Below are 18,870 nucleotides of genomic sequence, written 5' to 3' on the forward strand. Positions count from 1 at the left end.
CCAGTGCCACAGCAAGAGGGGAGGACTCTTGGGCAGGGGCATGACACGTCCAAAGGTGTGAAGGTGAGAGCAAGCATGAGGTATTTGAGCTGCAGAAGATTGAGGGTAGAGTCTGGACAGGTATGAATAAAGAGTAGAGGGAAATGACATTGGAAAGCGGGACCAGTCCTTGAAATAACTAATAACAATGTCTAACTGGGCACTAACAGCACTTCAGGTCCTGTGCTGAGTCGTTCGACTCACTGCGCTAACGAGGTTTGATGCTGAGGGCTTTGTCTATATTGCCTTGTATAATCCTCATAACAACCCTTTGATGTAGGTACTTACCTCTGGTATGTGTGGCATCATGTCACATGTCACCTGGCAGGTCTCTCTGTTTTTTTTTTTTTTGAGATGGAATCTTGCTCTGTCATCCTGGCTGGAGTGTAGTGGCAGGCTCTCCGTTCACTGCAACGTCCACCTCCCGGGTTCAAGTGATTCTTCTGCCACAGCCTCCCGAGTAGCTGGGACTACAGGCGAGTGCCACCATACCCAGCTCATTTTTGTATTTTCAGTAGAGACAGGGTTTCACCATATTGGCCAGGCTGGTCTCGAACTCCTGACCTCGTGATCCGCCCACCTCGGCCTCTCAAAGTGCTAGAATTACAGGCGTGAGCCACCGCACTGGTCTCAAAATATGAATTACCTTTTTTTTTTTTTTTTTTGAGGCCGAATCTCTCTTTCACCCAGGCTGTAGTCCAGTGGCGCAATCTCAGCTCATTGCAACCTCCACCTCCTGGGTTGAAGTGATTCTCCTGCCTCGGCCTTCCAAGTAGCTGGGATTACAGGTATGCGCCACCATGCCCGGCTAATTTTTATATTTTTAGTAGAAACGGGGGTTTCACTGTATTGGCTAGGCTGATTTCGAACTCCTGACCTGATGTGATCCGCCCGCCTTGGCCTCCCAAAGTGCTGGGATTACAGGCATGAGCCACCTCACCTGGCCTCTGCTTCTTGATTCAGCCTGCACATGGCTGCCAAGGTAACTCCCACTGTCTTATATAGGTTTAAAAGCTTTTCGTGATCCTGTTTCCTGATGAAGTCCAGGCACACTAAGATTCTCTGACTTCAAGAAAAACCATGAAGTTAAAATGTAAAAATATGTACATCTTAGAATTTGATAAAAACAGCACAGGTGCAGATGTAGATCAAGCTCAGAGAAATAATCAGTGAAAAAAGCAAGGTGCAGAACAGTGTATATTTGCCCATTTGTGCTTTTCTAATTTTAAACAAATTTCTCCACTTTTGAAGCAATATGTGCTTATTTATTTTAAAAAATATATATAGGCCAGGCATGGTGGCTTACGCCTGTAATCCCAGCACTTTGGGAGGCTGAGGTGGGCAGATCACCTGAGGTCCGGAGTTTGAGACCAGCCTGATGACATGGTGAAACCCCATCTCTACTAAAAATACAAAAATTAACCAGGCATGGTGGTGGGTACCTGTAATCCCAGCTGACCGGGAGGCTGCGGCAGGAGAATTGCTTGAACCTGGGAGGCAGAGGTTGCAATGAGCCAAGATCACGCCACTGCACTGCAGCCTGGGTGACAGAGTGAGACTCCATCTCAAAAATAATAAATAAAATAAATAATGTCTCCCTCTCTCGATAGATAGATAGAGAGATAGATAGAGAGATACACATGAAATAGGTTTATAAGTGGAGAAATAATTTCTGGAATGATAGAAAAGAAACTGGTTGTTTTGGGATGAGACCCTAGAAAACCAGGCTGTTAGGCTGAGTTAGCATTTTCTTTGCATACCATTTTGTATGGTGTGAATTTTTTTCCCTGTGTATATGTATTGTCTTTCTTTCTTTCTTTCTTTCTTTCTTCTTTTTTTTGAGACAGAGTCTTGTTCTGTTGTCTAGGCTGGAGTGCAGTGGTACGATCTTGGCTCACTGCAACCTCCGTCTCCTGGTTGAAGCGATTCTCCCTTCTCAGCCTCCTGAGTAGCTGGGATTACAGGCGCCCACCACCATGCCTGGCTAATTTTTGTATTTTTAGTAGAGACGGGGTTGCACCATGTTGGCCAGGCTGGTCTCAAACTCCTGAGCTCAAGTGATCCACCCGCCTTAGCCTCCCCAAGCGCTGGAATTACAGGCGTGAGTCACTGCACCCGGCCTATGTTTTCATTTTAACAATAACTTTTAAAATAAATGTCTATGATGTACATGGCTGTTGTGTAGAGTGAACGCAGCATAGAGGTTAAGAGTGAGGACTGTGTAAGACGGCTTGGGTTCAAGGCCTGCCCCTGCCTTCACCTCAGTTTCCCTCCTCTGAAAATGGAGAGGTAGTAATACCTGCCTCCTGGGGTTGTAGCAAGGCATTACTGAGTTAATATTTGTTTTTTTTTTTGTTTTTTTTTTTTTTTTTTGAGACGGAGTCTCGCTCTGTTGCCCGGCCTGGAGTGCTGTGGCCGGATCTCAGCTCACTGCAAGCTCCGCCTCCCGGGTTTTTACGCCATTCTCCTGCCTCAGCCTCCCAAGTAGCTGGGACTACAGGCGCCCGCCACCTCGCCCGGCTAGCTTTTTGTATTTTTTAGTAGAGACGGGGTTTCACCGTGTTAGCCAGGATGGTCTCGAACTCCTGACCTCGTGATTCGCCCGTCTCGGCCTCCCAAAGTGCTGGGATTACAGGCTTGAGCCACCGCGCCCGGCCCTGAGTTAATATTTGTAAAGTCCTTGGAACAGTTCCCAGGAGGTATGTGTTTGTCGTTGTCTGTGTTGCTCTGTCCCTGTGCTGTGCATGACAGTAAGTGTAAAGATGTGTCCAGCCTCTGTCTCTGATGCTCCCAGTTCATTTGGAAAGGGAGAGCACCAGCTAATGACAGAGACAGCAGAGGTTGCAGGAGTCAGAAAAGGCTCCTTGGGATCTGAGGTGGCCAAAGATGGTTTCATCAAAACGGCGGATGTTAAATATGGGTAATTTCTAGAGGGAAAATAACACAAAGGGATTTTTTCCAAGGTTGTGTGAGGCAGGCAGAGGAGTCAGAAACAGGACAAGAGCTTTGAGAAGGCCTGAAATTGGGACATGTCATGTGATGGCATGTCATTGTTATATGGCAGAGTTTTTCTTGGCATATATATGAGACAATGATATGATTTGTAAATGACGGCATCTTTGACTCAATGAAGTGTGGTGGCTCTGCCTTGATGTTTGGAATGGCTGTGAGGTGTTCCTGTGTGATGTATTTAACAATCCTCGTAATGCAGGGCACGTGGGTTATTGCTCATAGCCAGTGTTGCTAGTCAGTGTTCTTGACGCAGGCTTCTACATTAACTGTGAGTGTGTTCTAGGATTCATGCCTAGATAGAGTATTGCTTTCCTTTCTTTTTTTTTTAGTTATTTTGATTATGTTCTTTGTGTCTGGGCCACTGTCAGGTAAGTGTTTTTTCAAATTGACAGTTGCAAAGAATCATAATGGGAAGATTTTTGAAAGTGGAATTAGAGCGAGATACTACCTGAAAGAAAATATAATTTTCTTACTAAAAATGATTTTGGAATTAAGTACTAATTAGATGCTAATTATGGCCAGGAAACCTGGAAATACTTGCGTCTTCCCTCACCCCACCCCCAGGTCCCAGAGGTGGATGTATGTGCATGGGAACAGAGGCTGGGGAAAGCTGGCTTGGTTCCCAGATTTGGGTGCCGCAGGCTCTGGTGACCTAGGCAGGAAGAGGCGAAAGTGGTTCCTCTCACTAGCCACAAGGACCTGTGCTGCTTCTGTGTGTCGAGGTGGGAGAGAATGCGCTGCAACCTTGTGCTTGAGTCACTTTGTAATGTACTTTGTAATTTGAGGTGATGCCCCTCCTCAGCTGTGTCCCTTCTGTTCTTGCCTCTGGCTTGGGGTTGAAAGAGGAGGGAGTGGTGGGCAGGGAAATGGGAGGAGCCATGACCTCTTTCCCCTCCAGCGCACAGGGCACTACTTCTTTTAGTTTGTTGCTTGGACTTAGGAGTTGGGCCCGGAGCTGCAGGAAGGTAAGTTTTATTTCTGAAAGTTGTTTTAACTTACAGATTTTGGGGGTTCGAGGAAGTTTGTTTTCAACTAGTAGAAGACCAGAATTAAGAATTGCAGTGGAAGATGAAATGCTACCCTCTTACTAGTCCAGGGCCTCTTTCAGAGCAGTAGCTTTCATTTATGTAGACTGAGGGTATGGCGGAGGCTGTGCTTTATGGATTTAATCTTCAGCAGTACTGAGGCACAAGAGTTAGGCGACTTGCTCAAAGTTAGTAAGTGCTATTTATTCAGCTGATATTTACTAAGAGCAGGAATTCACATCTAGATCAGTCTGATTCCCATACCCATACCTGTAACTACTGCATTTTGGAAGTGTGTGGTTTCCATGAAGTTTCTTTGTATTGGAGCATCTACCTGAAAGGCAAGGAGCATTTTCTCCTTTTCCCTTATTAATGGTAAGCTCCTTGAGAGCAAGCATTATGTCTGTCTCTTCACTACTGCATCCTGGATGCTGGGAGCAGTGCTATGCACTTAGTAGAACCTTGGTGAACGTTTGAGTATGTGAAGGCTTATGGCGCAGATAAGTGGCACAGCTAGAAGCCAGCCAGGAGGTGAACCATTGCGGGCCTGCTCTCTGGGACTGTCTTCCCTGCCTAGCGGGTGGATGGTGAGGAATCACCTAGAATGTTCTCATTTTTTAATGTTTGACCTGCTGAAATATTTCTAGGGAAGAATGGGCTCCCTGGCTGTGACTCTGATTTTCTGTTTTTATTTTTTATTTTTTTGAGACAGAGGAGTCTCGCTCTGACGCCCAGGCTGGAGTGCAGTGGTATAATCTCGGCTCACTGCAACCTCTGCCTCCTGGGTTCAAGCGATTCTCCTGCCTCAGCCTCCTGAGTAGCTGGGACTACAGGCGCATGCCACCACACCCAGCTAATTTTTGTATTTTTAGTAGAGATGGGGTTTCACCATGTTGGCCAGGATGGTCTCGATCTCTTGACCTCGGCCTCCCAAAGTGCTGGGATTACAGGTGTGAGCCATTGCGCCAGGCGACTTTCTAGTCTTTTAGAGGGATGGGAAGGTTTGCTGGGTATGCAAAATTGGAGTCAGTGTTCTCAGCTTGGAAGAGATGTTACAATTTATTGATAAAATTTTTAATGGATGCCTTAAATTCTCAGAAATGGTCTTGAATCTTAAGTTTATCTAAAATTTATATAATCCCTCTCCATAGTGAGAAAAAAAATTTCTAAATTATAGTTTGATTTATCTGTTTATATATAAGCTTCTGGATAAATACTTGTTTTTTTTTTACCCGTTTGAGGTTAATTTTGGATAGGTTCCATAGTGCAAAGTTGTTAAGAGTGGCAGTATAGAATTTTTAAGTTTTCTTGGGCCAAACATGATAGTTTATGCCTATATCCCAGCACTTTGAAGGGCTCAGGTGGGAGGATCGCTTGAGGCCAGGAGTTCAAGACCAACCTGAACAACACAACAAGACCCTGTCTCTGCAAAAAAAATAAAAAATTACCCAGGCATGATGGTATGTGCCTGTAGTTCCATCTATTTGGGAGGCTGAGGTAGGAAGTTGCCTGAGCCCGGGAGATCGAGGCTACAGTGAGCTGTGATCACACAGCTGCAGTACTCTAGCCTCGGCAACAGAGCAAGAGACTGTAGGGTCTCACTGCAGCCTCAATCTCCCTGGCTCAAACCATCCTCCTATCTCAGCCTCCCAAGTAACTGGGACTACAGATATATGCCAGCACACTGGGCTAATTTTTTTTGTTTACTTTTAGTAGAGTCGAAGTCTTGCTATGTTGCCCAGGTTGTTCTTGAGCTCCTGAGCTCAAGCAGTCTTCCTACCTTGGCCTCCCAAAATGCCGGGATTACAGGTATGAGCCACCACGTCCAGCCAAGACCCTGTCTTTAAAAAAATAAGTAAAAACAAAAACAAAAAACATAATTTTAAGTCTTCTTAAATAACTTTCTAATGGACATAATTAGTTTTCAGTAGTCCAACTGTTTTTTACAAGTTTTGAAAACTTTTTTGGGATACCTGGGCTTTTTCACATTGTACCACACTGGAACAAAAATAAACTGCAGGTTTCTAACTGGTGTAGATTGTTGATTTTTTTTTTTTTTTTTTTTTTTTACAAATTAGGTTTGAATAAATTATGTAATTGCTTTGTGATTTTTTTTTTTTTTTTTTTTGAGACGGAGTCTTGTTCTGTTGCCCAGGCTGGAGTGCAGTGGGGTGATCTTGGCTCACTGCAACCTCCACCTCCCAGGTTCAAGCGATTCTCCTGCCTCAGCCTCCTGAGTAGCTGGGATTGCAGGCGCCTGCCACCACGCCTGGCTAATTTTTGTATTTTTAGTAGAGATGGGGTTTCTTCATGTTGGCCAGGCTGGTCTCGAACTCCTGACCTCAAGTGATCCACCCGCCTCAGCCTCCCAAAGTGCTGGGATTACAGGCATGAGCCACTGCACCCGGTGCTTTGTGATTTTTTTTTTTTTTTTTTTTTGAGATGGTTCTTGCTCTGTCGCCCAGGTTGGAGTGCAGTGGCACCATCTTGGCTCACTGCAAGCCCCACCTCCTGAGTTCATACCATTCTCCTGCCTCAGCCTCCCGAGTAGCTGGGACTACAGGTGCCTACCACCACACCCGGCTAATTTTTTGTATTTTTAGTAGAGACGAGGTTTCACCGTGTTAGCCAGGATAGTCTCGATTTCCTTACCTTTGATCTGCCCGCCTTGGCCTCCCAAAGTGCTGGGATTACAGGTGTGAGCCACTGCGCCCAGTCTGTGATTTAAAAAAAAAAAAATTTACTTAGAAATAAATTATTTTGGCCGGGCGTGGTGGCTCAAGCCTGTAATCCCAGCACTCTGGGAGGCCGAGATGGGTGGATCACGAGGTCAGGAGATCGAGACCATCCTGGCTAACATGGTGAAACCTCGTCTCTACTAAAAAATACAAAAAAGCTAGCTGGGCAAGGTGGCGGGCACCTGTAGTTCCAGCTACTCGGGAGGCTGAGGCAGGAGAATGACGTGAACCCGGGAGGCAGAGCTTGCATTGAGCTGAGATCCGGCCACTGCACTCCAGCCTGGGTGACAGAGCGAGACTCCGTCTCAAAAAAAAAAAAAAAAAAAAAGAAATAAATTATTTTCACTCCCTGATTTACATTTGAATTCCCACCAGCAACACAATTTGTTGTCATGTTTTCATAGTGCTTGGGAACATTTGATGCAGAAATTTTTAATGGTCCAAGAGTATTTTAGTTAATAGCTGAAACCTTCATTTTACCTGAAAAAACTTTTTCGGAAGTTTAGGAGCCAGCTTTGTTCATCCTTTGGTGATGAGTGGTGGTTTGTATGTGTTTGTAGACAAAACTTTCCTTGGCGGGGATTTGCCCCTTTTGTTTGTTGTTTCTTCTTTCTTTGAAGGTCTCTGTTTAACAAAGATTTTTTTTTGGCTCACAGTGTTCCTCTAATAGAATTCCTTCAAGAGTTCTAATACTAGTTTTGTTTTGTTTTGTTTTGATGGCAGCAGGTTCTGAGAATGAGCTTTTGACTTCATAAGAAGACTAAAACCACAGTCTTAGAGTACAGTTAAGTCAATTTATTACCAGAAAATCAGACAGACAGCTGGGTCTGTCCTCATCAGGACCAAGTAATACTGGATTTTTTTTTTTCATTAAATGTTCACTATTTTTCTTTGTATGAAATTGAGGCCAGGCATAGTGACTCACACTTGTAATCCCAGCACTTTGGGAGGTTGAGGTGGGAGGATTGCTTGAGTCCAGGAGTTTGAGACTGGCCCAGGCAACACAGTGAGACCCCGTCTCTTAAAAAAACAAAAAACACAAAAAAAAAAGAAAGAAAAAAGAAATTCAATATGTGGTGATTACTACCCGTTTCATTTACTTTTTTACTTACTAATGTAGTGACTGCTTAAAAAAGTGTTATGCGTTGATCTTCCTGTTCCTCCCCCACCAAAAATAAAAGCAAAAACAACAAACCACCCCTCAATTGAAACAAAATTAAGCCTGTTCTTTATCTATATGACTACTTAGCACATTTGACCTATTTTTTTAAGACCTGTGTTATTTTGAAAGTAAATTTTGGCTCCATTGACCTTACGGTTAGAAAAGTTGTTCTTCTGCTTAAATGAAATGATCAGTTGTTTGTAGATTACCAAATATAAAAGCTCTTCAGAACCGCTAATGATAAGTTGCTTTGGCTTCATAGAGGAACACCATGGTTTGTGGTGGTAGATTGTTACAGAGCGAATGTCAGTACCAGAGGCGGTCATGGATCACCACGTGGAAGCAGGTTGTTCCTACATGAGACTGGTAGCAAGCAGGTGGTGCATCTGTCTCCTTTCCCACTGCATCCTGGGTGTCTGGAGCCGCACAGGGTTGACCTGTGTCACTGAGCGGGGGCAGGGGGGGATGGTTGTAGAAGCCTCTTTATTTTACTTTTGATAGATTCTGGCACTGATTAGAAGGTTTATTCAGTAGTTTTTTTCCTATCCGCCTGAGTTTTCATAGCTCAGTATAGGATAACCTGGGCTTCGGACTTTGTCAACCAATCAATTATATAGTAGCTCTTTGTTTTGTTTTTAAAATTTATTTCTCTTTCTTTCTTTCCGTCTTTCCGTCCTTCCTTCCGTCCTTTCCTTTCCTCTCCTGTCCTGTCCTGTCCTTTCCTTCTTTCCTTCTTTCCTTCTTTCCTTCCTCTTGCTGTGTTACCCCAGGCTGGAGTGCAGTGGCATGATCACATAGCTCACTGCAACCGTGAACTCCTGGGCCCAAGTAATCCTCCTGCCTTGGCCCTCTGAAGTGTTAGGATTACAGTGTGGGCCACCACACCTGACCCTTGTTTTGTTTTAGTAGCTACCTGTTGACTAGAAAAATAGTTTAATCTTGGCCTCCTTAAAACTTTTTCATTGATATTTCTTACTTTGCTAGAATAGTTCAGTTTTTGCATATCTTCAAGTGAACATGCTTTAGTATTAATTCCTTGGAAGCCATTTCTGTAGAATAGGCTAGTGTCCAGTTTTGTCCAGTTTTCCTTTTGGAGCAGTGTTTCAGGCACAGAAATAGTCTGGGCTTGGTGGACCCCACCCCAAAGTGTCACTTCCTTTCCTCTGGCCTTGCTCTCCATGCCCGCCTTTCTCTTGTGATGTTTTAATGATACCCTCCCTGCTCGGTGATTTGTGTTCAGGAAGCTAGGCAGTGATTACTTTTGTTTCTGCTTTGTGAACTTCCTCCCCCACTTCCTATTTTTACCGCAGTTGCACAGGAAATGAGGCGGCTCCTGGCTGGCTGCTGCTAAGCAGTGATTTTAGGTAGCAGAGGACAAGGCCTTAGGACCTGAGCCATTTAAGGCATTTTCCACCTTAGTCTTTTCACTACCTTCTTCCTCTGGGAGTCATAGGAACATGATTTTGTGATTGGGTTGAAGTGACATCATGTCCTCAGCCTTGTGGGTGGAGATAGGGGTTGCTGTTTAGTTGGAGGACAGCACTTTTGTGAAGGAGGTGAGGGCTTTTTTCAGCAGTAACAATGTGGGTGGGATGTTGTGGCCCTGTGGCCTCTGCAGCTTGAGGGAAGGTTAAGTTGAAGGGAGAGGCCTTGTTGCAGGTAAGGATGGGAAGGTGGATTCTGGTTACTTTCTAGGGGGCCTTGGCTGGCAGCTTGAAGTGAGCTGAGGAGCCCAGTCTGCTCTCTGATATCTTTGAGGAGAACCTCAGCCTCTATGGCACCCTCCTTCTTCTGAACTCATGGCATTTGTTTTCTAAACGACTTACTTAGCATTTATCAGCCTCTTTTTTGATGATGCCTCTTCTTATCTTATGGACCAGTTATAGCTTAATTTATGGAGAAAGTTTGTATCATCTCCCCAGAAAGAAGTAATACTTGTTATACATTAGTTAACTTGAATATGGAAGGTGCTCAAAGCATTAGTTTATCGGAGATTCTTAAGAGCTGCACTATTAACATTTTGGGGTGGATAATTCTTTGTAGGGGCTGTCTTGTGCGTTACAGGATGTTCAGCAGCACTTCTGGCCTCTACCCACTGGATGCTGCCCACTCCAGACATTGCCAGGTATTGGTAGGGCAGAGAGGGACACGTAATTATACTTTTCCCCATTGTTGAGAACCACTGTGTTAAAGAATTGAATTACTAATTACTATTTTATAAAATGGAATAAAGTAGAATGTTTGGTTCCCTGGGACTGAAGCCATTTGTTAGTTTCTACTTCCATATCTGACATTCTCATAATTCTTAGTTTGCTACTTAGAGTGTGCTGTGCTCTATCAGCTTCAGCTAGCGTTCAGGTATGCCTTCTGTGCACTTTCTTTCTTTTTTTTTTTTTTCTTTTTCGAGATGGGATCTCACTCTGTTGCCCAGGCTAGAGTGCTGTGGCACAGTCTTGGCTCACTGCAACCTCTATCTCCCAGGTTCAACCGATTCTCCTGCCTCAGCCTAACTAGTAGCTGGGACTGCAGGTGTGCGCTGTACACCCACACCACACCACACACCACACCCGTCTTTTTAGTAGAGACGGAGTTTCACCATGTTGGCCAGGCTGATCTCGATCTCCTGACCTCGTGATCCACCCGCCTTAGCCTTTCAAAGTGCTGGGATTATAGGTGTGAGCCACTGCGCCGGGCTCTTTCTGTGTACTTTCATTGAAAGAGCTAGGGGCTGGGCGTGGTGGCTCATGTCTGTAGTACCAGCACTTTGGGAGCCGAGGCAGAAGGATCGCTTGAGCCCAGGAGTTTGAGACCAGCCTGGGCAATGTAGGAAGACCCCATCTCTACAAAAAGTCAAAGAATAAAAATTAGCTAAGCTACTTAGGAGGCTGAGGTGGGAGGAACACTTGAGCTTGGGAGGTTAAGGCTGCAGTGAGCTATGATCATGCCATTGTACTCTAGCCTGGGCCACAGAGCAAGTCTCAAAAAAAAAAAAAAGCTAGGACCTGAGCCTTTGGCAGGCTGGCTTCTTGTCCTCATAGAAGGCATTCTGTCAGCTTCTGTGCCTTGATTTTGCTTGCTCTGGGAGTCAAGTTCCTTGAAAGCTGAGTAGTGCAAGGGTAAAGGAGGTGATGAGAAGCATTTAGGATATAATAATAACAATAGGTAACATTTATGGAACAGTTGCTATAGAACTGGCACTATGGTGAACAGGATTGGCAGGATTGAAAGGACAGGCTAGTCAGGGAACAGGACAGGGACCATCTGGTTTAGGTTAAAAGTTGGTTGTGCCTTTGACCAAGCAAGGCAGTAAATGTAGCAGGAGGAGTGGGAAATGGAAAGGTGACGGTAAAACTTTTTTTTTTTTTTGAAACAGAGTCTTGCTCTGTTGCCCAGGCTGGAGTGCAGTGATGCAATCTTGGCTCACTGCAACCTCTGCCTCCTGGGTTCAAGTGATTCTCCTGCCTCAGTCTCCCAGGTAGCTCGGATTACAGGCGCCCGCCACCATGCCTGACTAATTTTTGTATTTTTAGTAGAGACAGGGTTTTGGTCAGGCTGTCTCAAACTCCTGACCTCAGGTGATCCACCCACCTCGGCTTTCCAAAGTGCTGGGATTACAGGCGTGAGCCCCAATGGGCGGCCGTGAAAACGTAAAACTTGAAGACCCTGCAGAGATGCCTCATGGGTCTGGTCCTTGGAGAGGGAGGTCTTGACTGGAGAGTTGAATTTGGGAATCATCAGCAGTGATATGGAGCATGATCTCCTTGAGAGAAGTCACTTTTCATTGCTCCAGCTTAACTTCGCCTCAGTTCCAAGAAGCTGACAGCCTTAACCATCTCCTAAGAGTGGTAAACAGAGTGCCATAGTCTGGATATTTGACAGAGGTGGGATGGTGCAAGGATGGAGAGCTCAACTTCTGGCAGCAGATTGCCACATCCCAGACCTAGCTGTGTGGTGACCATTATCTTAGCCGTGTGGTGAGAACGTGAAGAACTCACTTCATCTTGTTAGATGCCTCACCTACCTTACAGGGTCATTGTGATAACCTCGTAATTTGATAACATGGCCAGGTGTGATGACTTATACCTGTAATCCCAGCACTTTGGGAGGCCGAGGAGGTTGGATCACTTAAGGTCAGGAGTTCAAGACCAGCCTGGTTAACATGGTGAAAACCATCTCGACTAAAAACACAAAAATTAGCCAGGCGTGGTGGTGCATGCCTGTACTCCCAGTTACTTGGGAGGCTGAGGCTGGTCAATCGCTTGAACCCAGGAGGTGGAGATTGCAGTGAGCCGAGATTGTGCCACTGCACTCCAGCCTGGCCAGCAGAGGAAGACCCTGTCTCGAAAATAGATAGATAGATAGATAAATAAATACATTTGATAACATGTAAACTGCATAGCACAGTGCCTGGCTGTTACCCACAGTTAATGTCAGCTGTTTCAAGTTATTTTATACCTGAAGCTCCAAGTATAATGCTTGACACGTCGTAGACACTTAGTGACTGGTCCATTTCTTTGGGGAGTACTTGTGTGGACGTGGCATGTCTTCACCAGCTTATTTATTTATTTTAAACAGAGCCTTATTTCTAGCATCTAACTGCTGCCTCTGTGGTTGGCAAGAGTGACTTCACGAATGTTGTAAAGAAATACCTTTAAATAAATACTGAGGATGAACTGATAATTCAACAAATATCTGTTAAATGTTTACAACGTGCTTAGCACCCTTGGATGTTTTGAATGAGCTCAGAGGTCCTGGGGGTTGGAGGTGGCAGGGAAACCCAGAGCAAACCGGCAGTTGTGATCTAGCATGTTACAGTACAGCAGAATTAATGTTAAGATGGGGCTAAAAACAGGGTGTTACGGCAGCAGAGGAACCCCTCGCTCAGTCTGTCAAAGTGGTTTCTCAGAAGAAGTGATGCCTAAGTTAGACATCCAAGAGGAAAGAGAGTGAGCCAAGAGAGCTTTCCAGACAGTGGAAATGAAACGTGTGGCCAGGTGGCGAGAGGGAAGATGGCACATGTAGGAAGTGGGTGGTGTTGGGTGTAAGAAAATTGGGAAGGGTAGTGGAGAGCCATAGTGAATTTTAAGCACAGAGTGGTGTGATCACATTGACTCTGGAGACACAGCATCCAGAGGGGAGTAGCCCAGGCATTTGGAAGATCACTCAGGAGGTGCCTCTGTAATTCAGCCAGGAGGTAAAAACAGTAGCTTTGGTACGGCAGTGAAGATAGAAGGGAAAGGACTTGAGAGATACTAAGAAGGCAGGAAGAGGCCGGGCACTGTGGCTCACACCTGTAATCCCAGCACTTTGGGAGGCCAAGGCGGGCGGATCACCTTTTGTCGGGAGTTCGAGACCAGCCTGACCAATATGGAGAAACCCCGTATCTACTAAAAATACAAAATTAGCCGGGCGTGGTGGTGCATGCCTGTAATCCCAGCTACTCGGGAGGCTGAGGCAGGAGAATCGCTTGAACCTGGGAGGCGGAGGTTGCAGTGAGCCGAGATCTCGCTATTGCACTCCAGTCTGGGAAACAAGAGTGAAACTCCGTCTCAAGAAGGCAGGAAGGATAAGACTGTGATTAATTGGATGTGAAGGAGAGTGAGGAGTAGAGGTAACTCCCAGGTGTCTGCCTTGTTCAAGTAGGCAGATGGTAATGTCATTTGCCAAGACTGGGAAGGCATATTGAAAGACTTGGGAAATTTGGTTTTGGATTTTTGACTTTGGGAACTGTCCACTAGGCAGTTGAATATTTGGGTTCTGGAGCACAGGACAAAGATCTGGGCTGGAGAGATGGATTTGGGAATCTTCCCAGAAGGAATATGTTGCTCTTAGAAACAGAGAGGGCACAACACTTAAGGTCTGTCAGAGGAGGAGTAGCTCAAAGGGGCAACTAAGAATGGCCAGGAGGTATGAGGAGAGCCAGCACTAGCGTCTTTTTGTGTTAGCAACCTACAGAGTTGCTTCACTTTGTAATGTGGTAACAGATAAAGGAGCTCGAGCTAAAAAAGTAGAGTTCTAAGGAAGGTCCGAGCAAAGCACTGAATTTTCCAGGCATTTTCTTTTGCCTGGATAGATATTTTAAATTTATGAATTTTTTTTTTTAATTTATGAATGTTGAGAATAAAATTCTTCAAAGCATTTTTCTAGAGTGGATTTCTAAATATGGTTTGAGTCAGTCTGAACTGACTAAAAACATGGAAATGGTTGGGCTTTGAACTTCATAGACAATAACTTCACTAATCTGCCTAAAGAATTTCCTGTAGTGTCTCCACATTATCAAGGGTAGATATTTGGATTTACATTTTTGTGGATTGGAGAGGACAGAACATTTTCTGTGTTTTTTTTTTTTTTTTTTCTCAGAAGAGGGAATTGTTTAGGAATGATTCATCTTTATATTTTTTGTAACAGTTTTATTGAAATATAATTCACATACCATACAGTTTACCCATTTAAAGTATATAAATTGGTGGTTTATAGTGTATTCATAGCAACCATCACCAATTTTAGAATGTTTTCATCACTCTGCAAATAAACCATATACCCATTAGCAGTCCCTTATTTCCCCCATTCCACACCCCCACCCCTAGCCTTAGGCAACCATTAATTGACTTTTTGTTTCAATGGATTTGCCTAGTTGGTACAGTTCATATTAAGGGAACCATACATGGCCTCTTGGGTCTGGCTTCTTTCACTTAGCATAATGTTTTCAAGGTTCATCCGTGTATCAGTACTTTATTCCTTTTCATGGCTGAATAATACTCCATTGTATAGTTATACTACATTTTGTTTATCCATTTGTCAATTGATAGACATTTGAGTTGTTTTCAGGTTTTGGTATTATGATAATATTGCTCAAAACATTCATATGCATGTTTGTGTGTAGGTATGTTTTTCATTTCTCTTGGATATATACCTAGGAGTAGAATTTCTTGGTCGTGTGGTAATATTTTGTTTAACTGTCTGAGGAACTGCCACTGTGTTTTCCAACGTGTCTGTATCATTTTGTATTCCCCTGAGCAGTATATGAGGATTCCAAATTCTGTAACATTTTGCCAACACTTGTTATTGTCTGTTTGATTATAGTTATCCTAGTGGTTGTGAAAGAGGTATCTCATTGTGGTTTTGATTTGCATTTCCCTGATAGTTAATGATGTTGACTGTCTTTTTTTTTTTTTTTTTTTTTTTTTTTTTTTTTTTTTTTTTGAGGCGGAGTCTCGCTCTGTCGCCCGGACTGGAGTGCAGTGGCCAGTTCTCAGCTCACTGCAAGCTCCGCCTCCCGGGTTTACGCCATTCTCCTGCCTCAGCCTCCCGAGTAGCTGGGACTACAGGCGCCCGCCGCCTCGCCCGGCTAGTTTTTGTATTTTTAGTAGAGACGGGGTTTCACCGTGTTCGCCAGGATGGTCTCGATCTCCTGACCTCGTGATCCGCCCGTCTCAGCCTCCCAAAGTGCTGGGATTACAGGCTTGAGCCACCGCGCCCGGCCCGACTGTCTTTTCATATGCTTATTGGCACATCTTATTTGGAGGGTTCATCTATATTTGGTTTTTGTTTGTTTTTTTCTTTTTTTCCTTTTTTTTTGAGACGGAGTCTCACTCTGTCGCCCAGCCTGGAGTGCAGTGGCCGGATCTCAGCTCACTGCAAGCTCCGCCTCCTGGGTTTACACCATTCTCCTGCCTCAGCCTCCTGAGTAGCTGGGACTACAGGCGCCCGCCACCTTACCTGGCTAGTTTTTTGTATTTTTTAGTAGAGACGGGGTTTCACTGCGTTAGCCAGGATGGTCTTGATCTCCTGACCTCGTGATCCGCCCGTCTCGGCCTCCCAAAGTGCTGGGACTACAGGCTTGAGCCACCGCTCCCGGCCTGTTTTTTTCTTTAGAGATGGAGTCTTGCTCTGTCGTCTAGGCTGGAGTGCAGTGGTGCCGTCTTGGCTCACTGCAACCTATGTTTTCTGGGTTCAAGCAGTTCTGCCTCAGCCTCCTGAGTAGCTGGGATTACAGGTGTGCACCACCACGCCCGGCTAATTTTTGTATTTTTGGTAGAGACCGGATTTCACCATGTTGGCCAGGCTGGTCTTACACTCCTGACCTCAGGTGATCTGCCTGCCTCGGCCTCCCAAAGTGCTGGGATTAAGGGGTGAGCCCCTGCGCCCAGCCCGTACATATTTGATCATCAGTTTTGGCAAGGTAAATTAAGTTGCAAAACCTGAAACTTTAAAGGAACAAACATACATATTTGTTTGTAGAAAGGAGGGGAAAAGAGTGTGTGTGTGTGTGTGTGTGTGTGTATGTATGTGTGTGTGTATGTACATATGTGTTTATGTACAGTGGAAGGTGCCATATACAGATTTGTAAAAGTTAAAGGACAGGCTCCCCAGAGAAATAGCCAGTGTGCTCCATCCACATCAAGCCTGAGCATGAGAGGAGAGTTCTGGATAATCCTGTTACCTGGCTCTGACTTTGGAAGTGAAGACTATGATCTCTGCCTTCTCCCTCATATCATATGTCTTAAGGTCACAGATGCTGCAGCCACTGCCAGGTTTCCACAAGCCAGTCACCTTTCAGGTGGAGAGGTAGCTTGCTATAGCTGCCAGTTTCTCAGGTTTGCACGACAGTGCCACTGGAACAATGGCTCATTCATGTCAGATTTCCAGAGAGTCGGCCAGCACACTTGCGAGAATCCAGCTATGAACAAGCCATTGCTGTCTTTAGGAGCTTATGTGCCAGGTGGTAAGGTGTACATATGCAAATAAAATGGTAAGATGATTGCAAGTTGTCATGAAGACAAGACAGCATTGTAGGGGGGAGGTGACCCTAGATTAGACAGGTTGGCTGTGGAAGGCTTCTCTGAGGGTGTAACACTTGTTTTTAGAGCTAAAGGATGATAGGGAGGAGCATCATGAGTAGGTGGGAGGCAGGAGCTTTCTGGATAGAGGCAGCAGCATGTGCAAAGAGCTTGGGGCACTAGAAGAACTGGAAGATGAATGGTGTGGCTGCAGAATGATGAGCGAGGGTCAGGAGGCAAAACATGAGGCTGGAGAGGTGGGCAGGGCTGTGCGGGTCTCAGTAAGGAGTTTGATTTTATTTGAAGTGCCAGGGACCATTGGGTATAAATTCTTTGTAAACTGCATGCAGAAGAAAGATTAAAAGGTTGGCAGAAAGGAATAAAAATGCAACTGGAGGACCAAACTGGTAAAAATTGCCCCCAAGGGTCTACCAGAATCCTAATTCACTTAGGCTAATAAGATCAGTGGTTACTTATGAAGAATACGATTGAAAAGACCTATGAAAAAACACGTGAAATTTGGAGTGTCTCTGTCTCTCATGTTTCCTATAAGTTATTCGCTAGATATAGAGACTCGATTGGATTTTGATTCAGTATTTTAGGCAAAAATATTTTTTGGGTGGTGCTGTGTGCTTCCTATTTTGTCACAATGATAGGCATATAATTATATGTTTAGTTCCCCACCTTAATGATGCTGAAAGTAATTAGTGGGTTCAGGTGTTATGCCTGATTCCTTCATCATAAACTTCCCCATCAAGTTTCACCATATCATTTTAACAGTGATTAATAATCATTGACTAGATACACTATTTCATTAGAGTTGCAAAATAATAGTTTTCCTAGCATTTCTTCTATATTTATGGGCTAATTTTCTTTGATTAAGCTCTTTTCTAAATGGAGTATTCCAAAAAAAACTATATAAACAGGAAAAGCAGTATAAATGCTTGATTTCACCCCCACATCCCCAACAGTTTTCAGAACAATAGCTTGGTGCCTTAACACCTCCACAGATAGGTGACCAATGGAATTTTTCTTAGTATCATTTTTGACTCATGTTTTTTATTGTGGTAGAATATGCATAACATAAAATTTACAGTTTTAACCATTTTTATGTATACATTTCAGTGGCATTAAGTACATTAATAGTGTGCAACCATTACCACCATCGATCTCCAGAACTTTTCAGCATCCCAAACTGAAAGTCTTGGCCAGGCACGGTGGCTCATGCCGGTAATCCCAGCACTTTGGGAGGCTGAAGCGGGTGGATCACCTGAGGTCAGAAGTTTGAGACCAACCTGGCCAACATGGTGAAACCCTGTCTCTGCTAAAAATACAAAAATTAGCCGAATGTGGTGGCATGAACCTGTAGTCCCAGCTACTTGGGAGGCTGAGGCATGAGAATTGCTTGAACCCAGGAGGCAGAGGTTACAGTGAACCAAAATTGTGCCACTAGTACTCCAGCCTGGGCGACAGAGCAAGACTTCGTCTCAAAACAAAAACAAAAGTCTTGCCTATGAAACAGTAACTCGGCATTTTCCCCTTCTCTCAGCTCCTGGTGAACAACCTCTCTTCTACTTTTTGTCTCCAAAAATTTGACTGTTTTAGGCACCTCATATATATGGAATCACACAGTATTTGTCCTTTAGTATCTGGCGTCTTAGCATAGTGTCTCCAAGGTTCATCCATGTTGGAGCATGTTATTAGAATTTATTGACAGGGTCTCTGTCACCCAGGCTGGAGTGCAGTGGCGCGATCAAGCTCACTGTGGCCTCATATGCCTGGGTTCAAGTGATCCTCATGCCTCAGCCTCCCAAGTAGCTGAAACTACAAATGTGCACCATCATGCCAAGCTAATTTTTAAATTTTCTGTAGAGACAGGGTCTCGCTATGTTGCCCAGGCTAGTCTCAAACTGGCCCCAAGCGATCTTCCTACCTCAGCCTCCCAAAGTGCTAGGATTACAGGCATGAGCCACTGCTTCCAGCCTTTCTTCCTTTTTAATGCTAAATAATAGTCCATTGTATGGATATACCACATTTGTTTATTCATCTTCCACGGACATTTGGATTGTTTCCACCTTTTGACTATTACGAATAATGCTTCTGTGAACATGGGT

The 18,870-nt window shown here is 44.5% G+C and overlaps 1 protein-coding gene across 6 annotated transcripts in view; it reads left to right on the plus strand.

Annotated features, from left to right (window-relative positions):
* Positions 1 to 18,870, plus strand: part of GARRE1 (granule associated Rac and RHOG effector 1) — a 106,171-nt gene that overhangs the window by 6,968 nt on the left and 80,333 nt on the right. Inside the window, exon 1 of one of the 6 annotated variants that reach the window (XM_033225649.1) lies at positions 3,477 to 4,016. The exons of 4 other annotated variants lie outside the window; for them this stretch is intronic. The gene's annotated coding sequence lies outside the window, so the exon portion shown is untranslated. Of the gene's footprint in view, positions 1 to 3,476; positions 4,017 to 9,381; positions 9,636 to 18,870 lie in introns of those variants that run through there. One more of the 6 variants, XM_033225648.1, reaches the window with a different exon arrangement.

The sequence above is a fragment of the Trachypithecus francoisi genome, unplaced genomic scaffold (assembly GCF_009764315.1).
Source record: "Trachypithecus francoisi isolate TF-2019V2 unplaced genomic scaffold, Tfra_2.0 Lachesis_group12, whole genome shotgun sequence".
Taxonomy (NCBI): domain Eukaryota; kingdom Metazoa; phylum Chordata; class Mammalia; order Primates; family Cercopithecidae; genus Trachypithecus; species Trachypithecus francoisi.